Source organism: Dipodomys merriami, unplaced genomic scaffold (genome assembly GCF_024711535.1).
Source record: "Dipodomys merriami isolate MVZ:Mamm:240054 unplaced genomic scaffold, mDipMer1.0.p SCAF_1, whole genome shotgun sequence".
NCBI classification, from domain to species: domain Eukaryota; kingdom Metazoa; phylum Chordata; class Mammalia; order Rodentia; family Heteromyidae; genus Dipodomys; species Dipodomys merriami.
This window is the reverse complement of record NW_027202270.1, coordinates 134,523,898-134,537,842: the sequence shown is the minus strand read 5'-3', so window position 1 is coordinate 134,537,842 and position 13,945 is coordinate 134,523,898.

Here is a 13,945-nt window from a genome sequence, read left to right as displayed (position 1 = left end):
AATAAACCAATGTAGTAAAATGACTAGGGGGATAGCTTGGGGAGGCTGGTGAATTAGAACTGAAGATAGAGCTGAAGGCAATATGGAGTTGGGGAACAGGAAATAGGGATTATATATTGCACAACTCCTGTAGCTGTGTTTTCCCTTGTAGTATATAATTCTACACTTAATACATGGTTCCACTACTCTTTTAGTAAGAGCAGACTGCCTGTCTCTTCATCCGTGGATCCTACCTGGAAGAAGTGCCATGTGAAGGTAGTGATATTCAAGCTGGCTCTTCTAGTTGGGGTTTCTTCATCTCTGGAGCTCAGCTTCTCAAGCTGTCTATCTGACTTGGTCATAAGTTCAAATGGAAAAGAACTTTGTGATAACAGGGCATTGAGAACATAGAAACACAAATATAATACTGTATAAGTTCAACAGAAAATTATTAACTATGAGTCTGCAGATAGCTTTATTGAAGAAACTCACAATTGAAAACTATGACCTGCTCAAAACAACAGTGGCACCTTGTTGATAACAGAGTCATCTCCCAGAGTTTCAGGAATCCCAGCTCATTCCACATCTATAAGTGCAATAAGGAGCTTCCACCATGTGCTTAGCAGTATGAAGGAGCCAGATTCTTACCACCTATGGACTTAAGAGTTCTCAGGAAACTTCAGAAACTGATCATTTTAGTTTATAAATACCCAACTACTCAACTTTAACTATTTGACAATCTTTAATTGCCTGCTTGGTACCTGCCCATATCAACACACACACACACACACACACACACACACACACACACACACACACACACACACACACACACACACACACACACACACAAAACAACTAGTTTATAAATACCCAACTACTCAACTTTAACTATTTGACAATCTTTAATTGCCTGCTTGGTACCTGCCCATATCAACACACACACACACACACACACACACACACACACACACACACACACACACACACACACACACACACACACACACACACACACACACACACACACACACACACACAAAACAACTGTGGATCATAGTTGGTTCTAGACCATGTTTTGAGAACTATGGCTCTAGGAAACAGGACAGACATGGCTAAGAAATTTTTTCTAAGTTCATGTAGCTGGGCAACCTTAAAAGACAAGCAGTTATGTGTTTGGTGGCCTATGCTCTGTGTTTAAAAGACCCCTTAGGTGTGAAAAGTCTTCAGCTGGCTAGATCTGTGATATGGAATAATTAATTGTTCTTTCCCCAGAACCTATTTCCTCACCTGAAAAATTAGGGGATTGGATTAGATCAATGGCCACCATGAATAGAGACAAGTGGTAAAGCAGTCTTTGGGTTTTCTTTCTTTTGTGCCAGTACTGGGGCTTGAACTCAGGGCTTAGGCACTTTACTTTGTATTTTCTACTGAAGGCTAGCACTCTACCACTTGAGCCACAGCTTTACTTCCAACTTTTTGGTAATTAATTGGAGATACGATTCTCTAGGGTTTGTCTGCCTGGGTTGGCTTTGAACTGTGATTCTCAGATCTTAGCCTCCTGAGTAGCTAGGATTATGGGAGTGAGTCACAGGTACTGCACTAAATTTTCTTGTTAAAAATAAAATATCCTTAGGTTCAATTCAAAACATTACTAGATATGAAAGAATAAAAGTTTCTTGTTATCTTTGAAAAGTCAGAGGCATCCTGGACCACAGAATCAGTAAGTTTCCTTCCACTTCAATAGCTCTAAGGGTTATTTGTTTGTTTCTTTGTTTTGGAGGTCCTGGTTTTGCCAGGCATCATTCTTTCATAAAACTAATGATGTCACAGTAAGGATGGTATCTTAGTTTCATGAGGTCTTGCCTCAGCTGCTTATACATGTCTTCAGTCCCTACCAGTGGTCCTCATATTCTTAGAGGTAACAGGGCTGGGGTGCTTCTCACCTACATGTTAACCAGTCTGCTCCTGTAGGGCATTGCCGCTGCTCCTTTTGGTTTTTCCAGCCACTCACAGGATAACATTTTGGCTCCAGTTTACTTCTTTTGTATTTGCACTTCAGACTCCATGGTTGTCTGATGCTCTGTTGTCCAGATGAGAATAAAGCCTTGTTTCCCATTTACATTGTACTCTATTAGGTTTTTTGACATATAGCTCAGTGGAAAGAACACTGGTCTAAGAACCAGGCTGAAGTGGGCTCTAATCCCATCTTTTTTATTTTTTTGTCGGTTGTGGGGCTTGAACTCTGGGCCTGGGCGCTATCCCTCATCTCTTCAGCTCAAGGCTAGTGCTTTACCATAAGCCACAGTGCCACTTCTGGCTTTTTCTGCTATGTAGTGCTAAGGAATCGAACCCACGGCCTTATGCAAGGCAAGCATTCTACCACTGAGCCACCTTCCCAGTCTCCTAATCCCATCTTATTAGAGGCTAGAGATCCTCAGTATTAACCAGCAATATAACCCAGGTCAATCACCTCCAACTCCTCCACTAACATCCATTTCTTCATCCATAAGAAAGATTTCCTTAAAAAGTATTAAATGATTGAATCATATAAAGAATTTTAAATGCCTGGTATACTGATTATCACTTGCATTGTTGAGCAAATGGTTCTTATTCATATTATCAAACTAACATAAGTTCAAAAAAGGCTGCTTGGGAAACAAAATCAAGTTACATGCCACCATTTGGTATATTTATCTTGACAACTGTTATTCCTCTTCATAGATCATTTCTTTTATTAACATGAAGTGACCCTGTTTATCTCTCTGATGGATTTTAACTTGAAGTCTATTTTATCAGATACAAGTATGGGCAACTCCAGGCTGGTGGCACGTCTGGTGGACCTGAGCTGCACTTCATCCTCTTCCTCATCACAGGCTACTTCTACCTATCTTTGGAGTCCAATTACTTGAAGGTTTTTTCCCATTCTTTCACCCAAAGCCAGTATTTTTGTTAGTGAAATGTGTTTCTTGCAGGCAACAAATGGCTGGATCTTGTTTTTGATCTAAGCTGCCATTCTGAGTTGAGCTCATTGACATTTAATGTAATTATTGACATATATGCCTGTTTCCTGTTATTTTGTTGGTTTTGGGATTCTTGCTTCTTGCCAACCTACTGTTTTAGTAAGGTTTATTCTTTCCTATATTTTTCTGTTCTTGCTTATCTTCTTCTAAGTGTTACCTTAAGTATCTGTTGCAGTGCTTGTTTAGTAAACATGTAGTCCTTTGGCTTTCATCAGGTTTGATTTGGCAGGTTTTTATTCCTTAGTTAATTCTGAAGGATAGTTTTGCTGGATACAGTAGTCTGGGTTAGTAGTTGACTTGAATTATGTCCATGTCCTCCTTGTATTTAGTGTTTGTGTCATAAAATCTGATGTTATTCTAACAACTTGAAGTATTCTTTCTTTATTTTGCATATAAGTGTTTTTACAACAATGTGTGTAGGGAATGTCATCTTTGACCTTGTCTGTTTGAAGTTCTGTAAGCCTTCATTACATGGATAATGCTTTTTCTAGAGATTTGGGATGCCTCCTGTCATCATTTTGTTGACTAGGTTTTCAGTGCTTTCAGTGTTTATTTTTTTCTTTCTTTTCTATTCCCATCAATCATAAGTTTGATCTTTTGATGGAGTTCAAGAGGTCATGTAAGTCCCCTTGGTATGTTCTAAGTAATTTTTCAATGTCTGAGTGATTGACCTAATTCTCTCCTCTGTATCTTTGACCTCAGATACTCTGTTTTCAACTTCTTCTGTTCTATTATGTAGGCTTTCAATTATGTTTTTATGTGGGAAGTTGAGCTCTGTATTTCCAGATGAATGTAGATTCTAAGGTGTATCTTTGTGTTCCAGGAAAAATTTCCATAACTATGGTAGTAGTAGGAAGAAGATATAGGGGTAGTCTTGTAGGAAAAAGTCTAGGTATTTGGTTATATAGGGTGAGAAGGTGTGTGAGATAAGTTTTATGGGAGAGATTAGTGGGCAGTGGAGTGATGTAAGCAGAAGAAAATTTAGAGTTGTGCTAGATTAGGGCACTTGGAGATGAAGTTAGGAGAGATGAGTAGGTACACACATACACTGAAATAAAAAGTGAAATAGGCAACACCAATGATTAAGTAGAAAAGGAGATTCCAAAACAGGAAAACAAACAAAAAACAAAACAGAAAGCAAAAAATAAAAAATAAGTAAGAAACAAAGAATATGATGTTCAGGTAGTCTAGTTTCCAGATATATACTTTGAAGTAGGGAGGTCAGGTCTGTCTGGTGCCGTATTGGCCACATGTAATGGTAGGGTCTGGTATCTTGTCTTCATGGTGGGGGAAGAAGAAATCCTGTATCTCAGGTGACAGGCTTGCCTGAATTCCTAGAGGAAGGAAAATCCTATCCCCAGGTGATGGACGTGCTTGAATCCCTGGAGGCAGTGGAGGGCACTTGAATGATAGGTTACTAAACTTGTCAATCCAGTGTCTGGGACTTGGAGTTTCCAGTGACCCTGCCCTCTGACCTGACCCTATTTAGGCACTGACCAGCTCAGTTGCCATTAGACCATTTGTCTCCTTGTTGGTGTCCTGTCTCCTGTCTCCTGTTCTCCGGTCACCAAGGCTTCCCAATTCAGCTCTCCATTGGATTCGGTTTGTTGGTATTGTTTTTGTTCTTTCCTCTCTGTCCTGTTTCCTAACTGTGTTGTGTATTTGCTGGCTGCAGGTCTTTGTAATTGGCCACCTGTAGACCACTAAGCACTCCAATAAAGACTCCTTTGTCACCTTTTACTGTGCCTCCATGGACTTCTCAACTCTGCAGTTATTTCAATTGAGGTACATAGGAAAGTGAAAGGAAGAGGAAGTAAACTCCAACGTTAAATGGGAAAACATAATAAGTCTGTGCTTGAATGTAGAAATTAAAAGGTAAATAGACTTTATCTTATTTACAGTTAAAAAAAATACAACACTCAAAGTATTGGAACCAATACAAGTACAAAGACTTTTAAACAATTTTAATTTTTTAATTGTTCCATGTGTAAATTTATATATATATAGACTTTTTTTGGCAGGTGGCAAACATCTGTTTTAGGCTTAGATGTGAGGGCTTTGCTTCCTTCAGAAGACTTACCTGGTGGAAGGGCTTCAGAGTCAAGCTGCTGGCTGTTGGCTGATGATACTATTGTTTGGCTCAGCAGGGAGTCCCAAGGCTGTTTAGCTACTAGGTGTGATGTAACTATCTTTATCTACTAGCAGGCTCTGCTGGACTTCCTTAGCTTGGTGGCTCATCTCATGTACACATTCGGTTTCTGGGGTACCATAGCACTTCCTGTGGTGAAACTCATAGCTAACGCCCTATTTTCTCTGCTGTCTCAGTAGATATTCTCAATCTTCAGTTTGCCAGAACTGAAGCCCATCAGGGTCCTGCAACCTCTGACATCCTGGTTGCAGCCTAGCTTCCTACAGCTTAAACTTTAGGTGTTCCCTGCTGAAACAACATGCCTCTTATAGCTGATTTATACCAGTTCTAACTTCTGTGCTACCAAGTTGTGACTGTTCTTGTCCATGGGCTCCCACATAAACCTTCCCTGGACACTGTCAGCTCCTACCTCCACCTGTGGGACATGGATGACACAGAACATCTCATTTACCACAATCCAAATTCTCATAGCAGAGAGTCCCTTTCTCAAGTCCCTGGGCTGACAGGAAAGTTCTTGGGTTGTCTCTTTTTTTCCAGAGCTATGTTTGACAGTCCTTTGCCAGATCACCTGATTTTACCTGGTGTTTCTGCATTTCCAATTCTCCATACTCAGCCAAGTGAGCTGGATGCTCATGTTTGCAAATTACTTCTCTGCAATTTCCTGGGTCCCATGAACTCCTTGTGGTTTCTCCTTTTTCCTTGCATCCTAAATAAAAAAAATCTGCTCCCTTTTATATAACTGGATTCTTCTTGTTTATGGAATGAAATGGTGAATGATTTCTGTTTTCCACCTTTCCAAACCCCCTCTCAGAGTTTTAAATTCTTACCTGCTTTATTTAGTATTTGCCACAGGGAAAACACCTAGTAAAAAAATATATCTATAATTTTTTTTTGTCAGTCGTGGGGCTTGAACTCTGGGCTTGGGCACTGTCCCTGCACTCTTCAGCTCAAGGGGAGTGCTCTACCACTTGAGCTACAGTGCCATTTCCGGTTTTTCAAGTGGTTTATTGGAGATAACAGTCTCATGGACTTTCCTGTCCGGGCTGGCTTTAAACTGCATCCTCAGATCTCAGCTTCTTGAGTAGCTAGGATTACAGGCATTGAGCCACCGGCGCCCGCCTCACCTAGAATATTTTTAAAGAGACTTCTGATAAACCCAAACTAATGCCTAGATTAGGTATACCTTGTTTCACTTCAGGCTTTATATCTGGGTGTGCCTTTCCACCCCAGCCATGCTTTTAATGGCTGGGAGATCTTCCAAAGAGTGGGGCTAGGGTTAGGCAGAGGCAGGTAGAAAAGGGAGAGCCACAGAAACCTGCTGTCTCAGCGAATGCTTCTGAATGGCCTAGCATCCAGGAATTTTCCCCTGCTTTGCAACAGTGACTTTCCTAAGAAAAGCTTCACATGGACTTAGGAGATGAATTGCAAGCTAACTAGTGAGACAGCTATTTTCAAGAGAGCCATTCAGCAAAGCAAAGGGTAGGTAACCTGTTGAAAACATTCTCTGGTGGATCTTTTGGAAGACAAAGAGATGGCTGAACTCTCAGCCTAAAGAAAAACTGAACTGCTACCTGGAAGATTGCTTCATTTTTCTTCCCTCCTCTCCATATCTACAGGGTCCTTTAATGCCTGTGAAGTCAAATTTGTTCTGATTACAAAAGGCACAACCAGTTAGACTTAGTCTAGGAACTAGAAGGAAGACTTCTGAATTGTCTGTGATGCCGCTATGGCAGCTCTAGAGTCCATGCAGCTCTACTCTGACTCTCTCTTTTCCTTTTCCTCCAACTGGAGTCATTCTATAAATTCATCAAGGCTGCACAAGATTTGTGGAAGACAAGCAACGTTCTTCAGGTTGGTGGTGAATTATATTCTAATTGCTGAGTTTGGTAAGCTGGCCAGCAGCTAACCAGGAAACACATTGTTGGGTGTAAACTCCTCTGCTTCCACCCTGCATCTGGATTTGTTTTGATATATTAGAAAGAATTCTTTTTTGTACACTCTTGTATCCTGGTGTATGGTCCAGAGATAGAAATAACAATCATGATGTAAGAATCCATTTTCAATTGTCCCATAGTTTGTTAGCTTGACAGAAGATCTTTCCATTTCTATTAAGTCTCAAATTATACATGCATTTTTCTTTTGCACAGTCAGAAGGTTCTGTGTATCTTAAGGTGGTAGTGATTAGGAGGAACTAAGAGGATTCTATTTCTTTGAGGATTCAAAAACAGAGATATCATAAAGCAGAAGAATGAGGCTTGCCAAGAAGTAAGTAAGCAGTTCATTCTACAATTGGAGACAGGATTAGATGGCCTGTCTCCTTCTAATTGCTCTGGGTTATCAAGCTTCTTTGAGAGTACCAGGAGAAGCCTGCTTCCCCCAGTCCACTCTATCTGGCACCCTCAAGTCCTGGTATTTTCCTGGAGAAAGATGGTAGAGGACAAACTGGTGGATGTTAAACTCTGATCCAATCTTCAATTTTCTTATCCTTCTGACTCCAGGTTGGTTGTTTGTCTAAAAGAAGCTGGTTGATAGCCAAGCTTTTGTGTTTCTCACAAAACTCTCCCCTATTGAGAGCTTTAATTGGCCTTCTGTTTCACATCTGTGTGTGAAGACATTCTTCTGCCTTCTTGTAAATATTTCCTTCTCTAGAGTAGGGAGATGGCCTTAAACTTTAAAATGGATTTTATATGCACAGAAAAGAAAGAAAATGATTTTCCGGGACTTATTTTGTTAGGAAAACATTTTCCTTAACTGAATCTCTCACCAAGCCAAAAATATCTGCTTTGTCAAAGCAAAGAGTAAAGTTCAAGAAGAGAAAGGCTATGAAACCATTAGGGCCTTACCTGACTTTCTCATTAAGACTCTCTCTTTCCTTCAAACTTTTATCTTTTCCCAAAACCTTTTCTGCTTCATGTCTGCTTTGTTATGTCACTATTGTTATGTCCAGAACATCTGCCCTACATTCCACTGCTTTCAGATTTTACGTCCCCATTTGGATTTTGATAAACTGATGAGGAGTGTTCAGAGAATAATCCTTCCACTGACATAATGAGAGCATGTCAAGGTAAACTTAAAAGACATATCTACAATTATCTAAGACTTGACTCTATCTGAAAATATCTCTGAATATCAGTTGATAGTTACAGGGACAGTTTACAAAGTAATATAGAAGGTCTTAAAGTCAGAAAAAGAGATTTAATATTAAGATATTACTCAACATAGAGATTTGGCCAGAGCATCCAGAAATACCTGAAGCTTCCCACACTGACTGCTTCTCACTGTCTGTGAACTCTCCAAGAGATAGCTAAGCACAGGGCAACAGCTGACCAAGCAATATGGTACTTCCTAGCACCGGGAACACAGGGCCGAGGTTGAGTGAGCTGACTTTGATCCTGGGACGCCTCGTTTACCTTGGCTAGACCATTAACTGGTCTTTTATTCCATTAAATCACACCATTAGTACCAGAAAAAATGGAACTAAAGAAAGAGCAAAGACAATTCAAATCCTCATTCTTGAATCTGGCCAGTCATGCCCCAGTGTTCCTCCCCAGACACTAAAGAAGAATGAAAATTAACTTCCATCCATGCCTTCTCCTTGGAGACCAGAACAGTAGCACCTGGAAAACTTCTTATTTCTAAAGGACAAAAATCTGTGACTTCATCAAAGCCCTGAGGTGCTTTTGTCTCCCTACCACCCTCTTCCTCAATTTAACTTGAAATGTGGGCTTCAAACCTAGCATCTACCCCAGCCTTTTGGGGTAATTCTCTGCATCCATTGCTTCCAGACCCACTCTCATGCATCTTTATATTATCCTCTGTGTCCTCTATCATTTTATAGAGAAGGGTGTCTATGTAGTTTCCCTAAATATACACCAGGAGTTGAGTTACTGCTCACCTCATTAGCTTCACGTTATTTATTTATTTATTTATTTGTCAGTTGTGGGGCTTGAACTCTGGGCCTGGGCGATGTCCCTGAGCTGTTCAGCTCAAGGCTAGCGCTCTCCCACTTGAACCACAGTGCCACTTGCAGTTTTCTGGTGGTTTATTGGAGGTAAGAGTCTCACAGACTTTCCTGCCCGTGCTGGCTTTGAATCGTGATCCTCAGATCTCAGTCTCCTGAGTAGCTAGGATTACAGGTGTGAGCGATTGGTACCCAGCTTTGTCTTCACATTTATATAGAAAAAAATTCTTAAGGATGTATGAACACATGTCAATTCACTTTTACTATGGATGACACCTGTATGTCTGTCAAACTCCGCTGCCAATGCAGGTAAAGGTGACATCTCTTTTCTGCAGCCTTCTCTCCATTGCTTATGTATTGGTCAATTTTTGCAAGACTATGCTATGGTAACAAAGATTCCCCAATAACTCAATGGCTTATAATAACCAGTGTTCATTTTTCAGGTATGCATATGCTCGCAGCAAACTACACAGGTCATCGTTTATTCTGGGAGCCAGGATTAAGAAGTGGCCCATCTTGAGTCTTCTCGCAGAAGGATCTTGTAGAAGAAGGAAAAGAACAACAAAAGAACCACAAGATCACCCTCAAAACTTGTGCTTGGAGAATTTGGCCAAAAAAATCAAACAGTCAGTAGGTGCCTATCACTCAGGACTGTAATCCTAGCTCCTGAGGAGGCTGAGCTCTGAGGATCTTGGTTCAAAGCCAGCCCAGAAAGGAAAGTCAATGACGTTCTTATCCTCAGTGAATCATCAAATAAGTAAATAAAGCCAGAAGTGAAGATGTAGCTCAAGTGGTAGAGTACTAGCCTTGAGCAGAAAAAGCTCAGGGATAGCACCAACACACACACACACACATACACACACACACACACACACACACACACACACACACACACACACAAAACTGAAATACTGTATCAATGTTAGCTACTAGGAAGGTGGGTATTTGAGAGTTTTAATCAATGAGATTTGTGCCCTTGTAAAAGGAAGTATGGAGAACTCTCTTACCTGCTCTCTACCACATGAAGATACAACGAGAAGTCAACAATCTGCACCCTTAGAGGGAGGCCTAACCAGAACTGGACAGTCCTGGCACTTTGATTTCAGCTTTCAGCCTGACAATATGATAAATAAACTTTTGGTGTTCATAAGCCTCCTAGGTCTGTGGTACTTCCTTATAGCAACCTAAACTGACTAGGCAAAATCACATTTCCTGCCTCTTTTAAACAATAACTACTACCCCCTCCCCCCAAAGCATAACTTTTTCTCAGATTCTGTCAGAATCATGACCACCACCTTGGGGTTTGTTATAGTAATACTCCCACAGAGTCCTTACAAAATTTTCAGTGGTCCTCTGACCACTTGCCTTTTGCAGTTCAAGACTCCATTTTATAATTTTTCTGATTCTTCCCCAAATGCCAGACCCTGAGTTGTTAGATCTTGATAATGAGAACAAGTCTTCTTTAGTCATTGCTTCACCTGAAAGCTCATTAGAAATTCGAATCTGGCTCCTTCCCAGGCCTTCTCAATCAGATTCTGCATTTTAATAAGTCTCCTAGGTGTTAAATATGCACATTAATGTTGGAGAAGCAGTCCAGTGTTTCTGAACCTTGAGGGCACATAGATATCACCAAGGGAGCATTACAGATACTGGTGTTAGAAAAACCCCCTCCCTCCCCAGAGCCTTGACCTAATTGGTCTGGGGTGTTGTGAAGGCATGGGAGGTTTAAGACCTCCCTAGGTGATTCTAATGAGCAGCCTGGTTTGAGAACCTCAGCTGCCTGGTGTTTCCCCCTAGCTGCAGGAACTTGCTAGTTCTATGATTAGGGAAGCAAGCTTATTTACAATTGTGCAATTATGTTGCTGACCATGAGCATCAAACAGGTCCCCAACAGGGGCTGAAAGAGCCTGGCCTATGCAGAAATAACAATAGCTCTCATTATTAAGGAGCTTCTATGGGCCAGGAATATTTCTAATCCTCACACATGCTGTTATCCAAGTTGAAATGGAAGAAACAGCCTTAAAGAAGGTGAGCAAGTTTTACAAGGTCACATAATTATAATGGGTTTGCATTCATTTGTGACTTCAAAACAATGGATTTTTTTTTCTTCCACACACAAGGAAACTTTACTCACCAGCTATCTGTGTGAGCTATGATAAGTGGACTGTGTAAAGTCGACTTTGGCTGCTCAAGCACTTTTACATTCTTCTAAAGTTTAGTTAGTTAGGTTCTAGTTTGGCAAAGTTACCAAGTAAGGAATCACTTATCTGCTAAATATTACTCCTCACAGGCCTTACAGAGGGGTGAATTGAGTCACCATAAGGAATTACATGGTTCTATAAATCATGGTAAAAATTGATTGGCACAGAGAAATGAGTTGGCTCTGTAGAAGAGGATGGCATCATGTGCGGGCTGAGGCAAAGCTACACTCTTGTCAACTTCTTTATAATGGTAAAGGCATAGTGCCAAGCAAGTGCGGATAGTAACTCAGGTGATCTTCACTACAATCCTGTTGACTTTGATATTATTTCTTAGGGATGGGCTCTAGAATGTAAATGTACCCTGTATTAGAGAACTATTAAGGAACAGAGTTAGCACAGAATTCTAGGTTCAAAGCTTATGCTATTTAATGACTTAATTTAAGTTTCACTGCTCTGTCAGCAAAGTCCCATCTGGTCCATTATTTTCTGTGCATCAGTTTGAGACAATTGTTCAACAGCATTTGGCATAAGAATTTCTGGAGGAAATGGAAGAGCTTCACGTTAGGAAAGAAGGGTCCTCCATCCAACTGTCAATCCAGGAGAGTATTGCTGCCTCTGCTAATTCTGCCTTTTCAGAGACCAAGGGCGAGACGGGACCTTGTTGACTGGGAAACACATAGTCTAAGTTGGGGGTGTCACTATATAGAGTTGCCTAAATTCAAGTACCTGCCCCGTACTTGAAAGTAAGGGATACATTACAGAATATTATAGAATATTCCAGAAATATTACAGAATCCCCCTTCTGAGGCAAAGGAGCTACTATTGGAAGCTTAGCATACTGCATGCATCCATCACTCCATAATTAGTTCATTGTCTGAGCTATGTACAGGAAGCTTCCAGGGTCAGTTTTGACAGGGCACTTGCCAAGATACCAGAGAGCATTGTGGGTAAGCAGTACTGGACACAGGTCCTTTAAGAGAAATGGAAACTGAAGCACAGGAAGTTCTGCCTCCTCTTTTCTTTGGGCTATTATTCCAATCAGAGCTGACAGGAGTGACAGGAGAGAGTTCTGCAGAAATCAGCTGACCTCAGTCAGAAGAGATGATGGAAGGAGGTGGGGTTAAAACAGATAAAAACTTTAAACATCACTCTCTCATTTTTTTCCTCTCTAAATTTTCATATCTGGATTCTTTGAACAACCAGGCCTCAAATTGATTTTCTTCCCCATTTCTTAGGAATCTACCAGTGAACATATACTCATAATTCAGTTGTCATTATCATTTTTGCATCCCAGATCAAGGAAATTTATCTTACTTTTATTTTTTTTCATCTGTGATATAAACCCATTCCCTAAAATCTAATCTATTAAAACTCAAAATTCTAGGAGAGCTCTTGTTTTATTTTGCTTCCTTCTTTCTTGCCTTCTGCTATTATATTCTTTCCCAGGAAAGATTTATAAGAGGTAGGATGGGCAGAGTCTAGCTATAGTGGGATAAAAGAGCAAGGAAAAAATTCACTAATACTTTTAAATTATTATATCAATTAAAATTTAACAATAAATTCACTCTTTCTGTTTAGTTAACACTAAACTATAGAGGAGAGTCTGTTAAGTGAGGAGATAGCTCCCTCCCTCCCTTCCTCCCTCCCTTCCTCCCTCCCTTTCTCCCTCCCTCCCTCCCTTTCTCCCTCCCTTCCTTCCTTCCTTCCTTCCTTTCTTCCTTCCTTTCTTCCTTCCTTCCTTCCTTTCTTCCTTCCTTCCTTCCTTCCTTCCTTCCTTCCTTCCTTCCTTCCTTGCTTCCTTGCTTTCTTTGCTATTACTGGGGTCTGAAACTCATAGCTTTGAACTAGCTTGGCCTAGAATAGTGCCTGACACCAAGTAGGTACTCAGTAATGATTTGCTAAATCAATTAACTTTGAAGTTTTTTTTATTTTTATATAAAGTGTTGAAAATCCATACGTCATATGGAAGGATATCCATATGTCAACCTTATAATGATAATGAAAAAATAAAATGTCAAAAATTTGTACACTTTTTTTCTTGCAATTAGCACGTATCACCAATACATGCACGAAATACACAACTATTAGTTGACCATGTTACCTAAGATTCAAATGATGTACTTTAAGCTATTTAGCTATGTTGGTTTAACACTTACACTTACTCTCATCCCAACACTGAAAACAAATCATTTGCCTCAGACCATGTGAACAGTTATAATTATTTATAAATTATGTAATATACTTTTGAAATGCTGACTTGAAATAATAATGAAAAAGAATCTATTTGTTTTATAGTCTTGGGGTTTGCATTCAGGAGCTCTACCATGAAGCCACACCTCTGCCACTTTTGAACACCGGTTATTTTTTCGATAGGGTCTCACTTCCTGCTCAGGAGTAGGCTTGAACTGTGACCCCACTCTTTTTCAGTTTTCACTGTAGCTGGAATGACAGCCAAGTGTCACAACGCCTACCTTCTTTTCATTGAGATAGAGTCTCACAGTCATTGCAGTCAGTCTTAGAATGTGGTTCTGATCCCAGCCTCCTGTGGGGTAGAATGACAGGCATATGCTAATGACAGGCACTCTGGTATTGGTTGAGAAGGCTCATGAAGGCACTTTTTATTTGTTTGCCT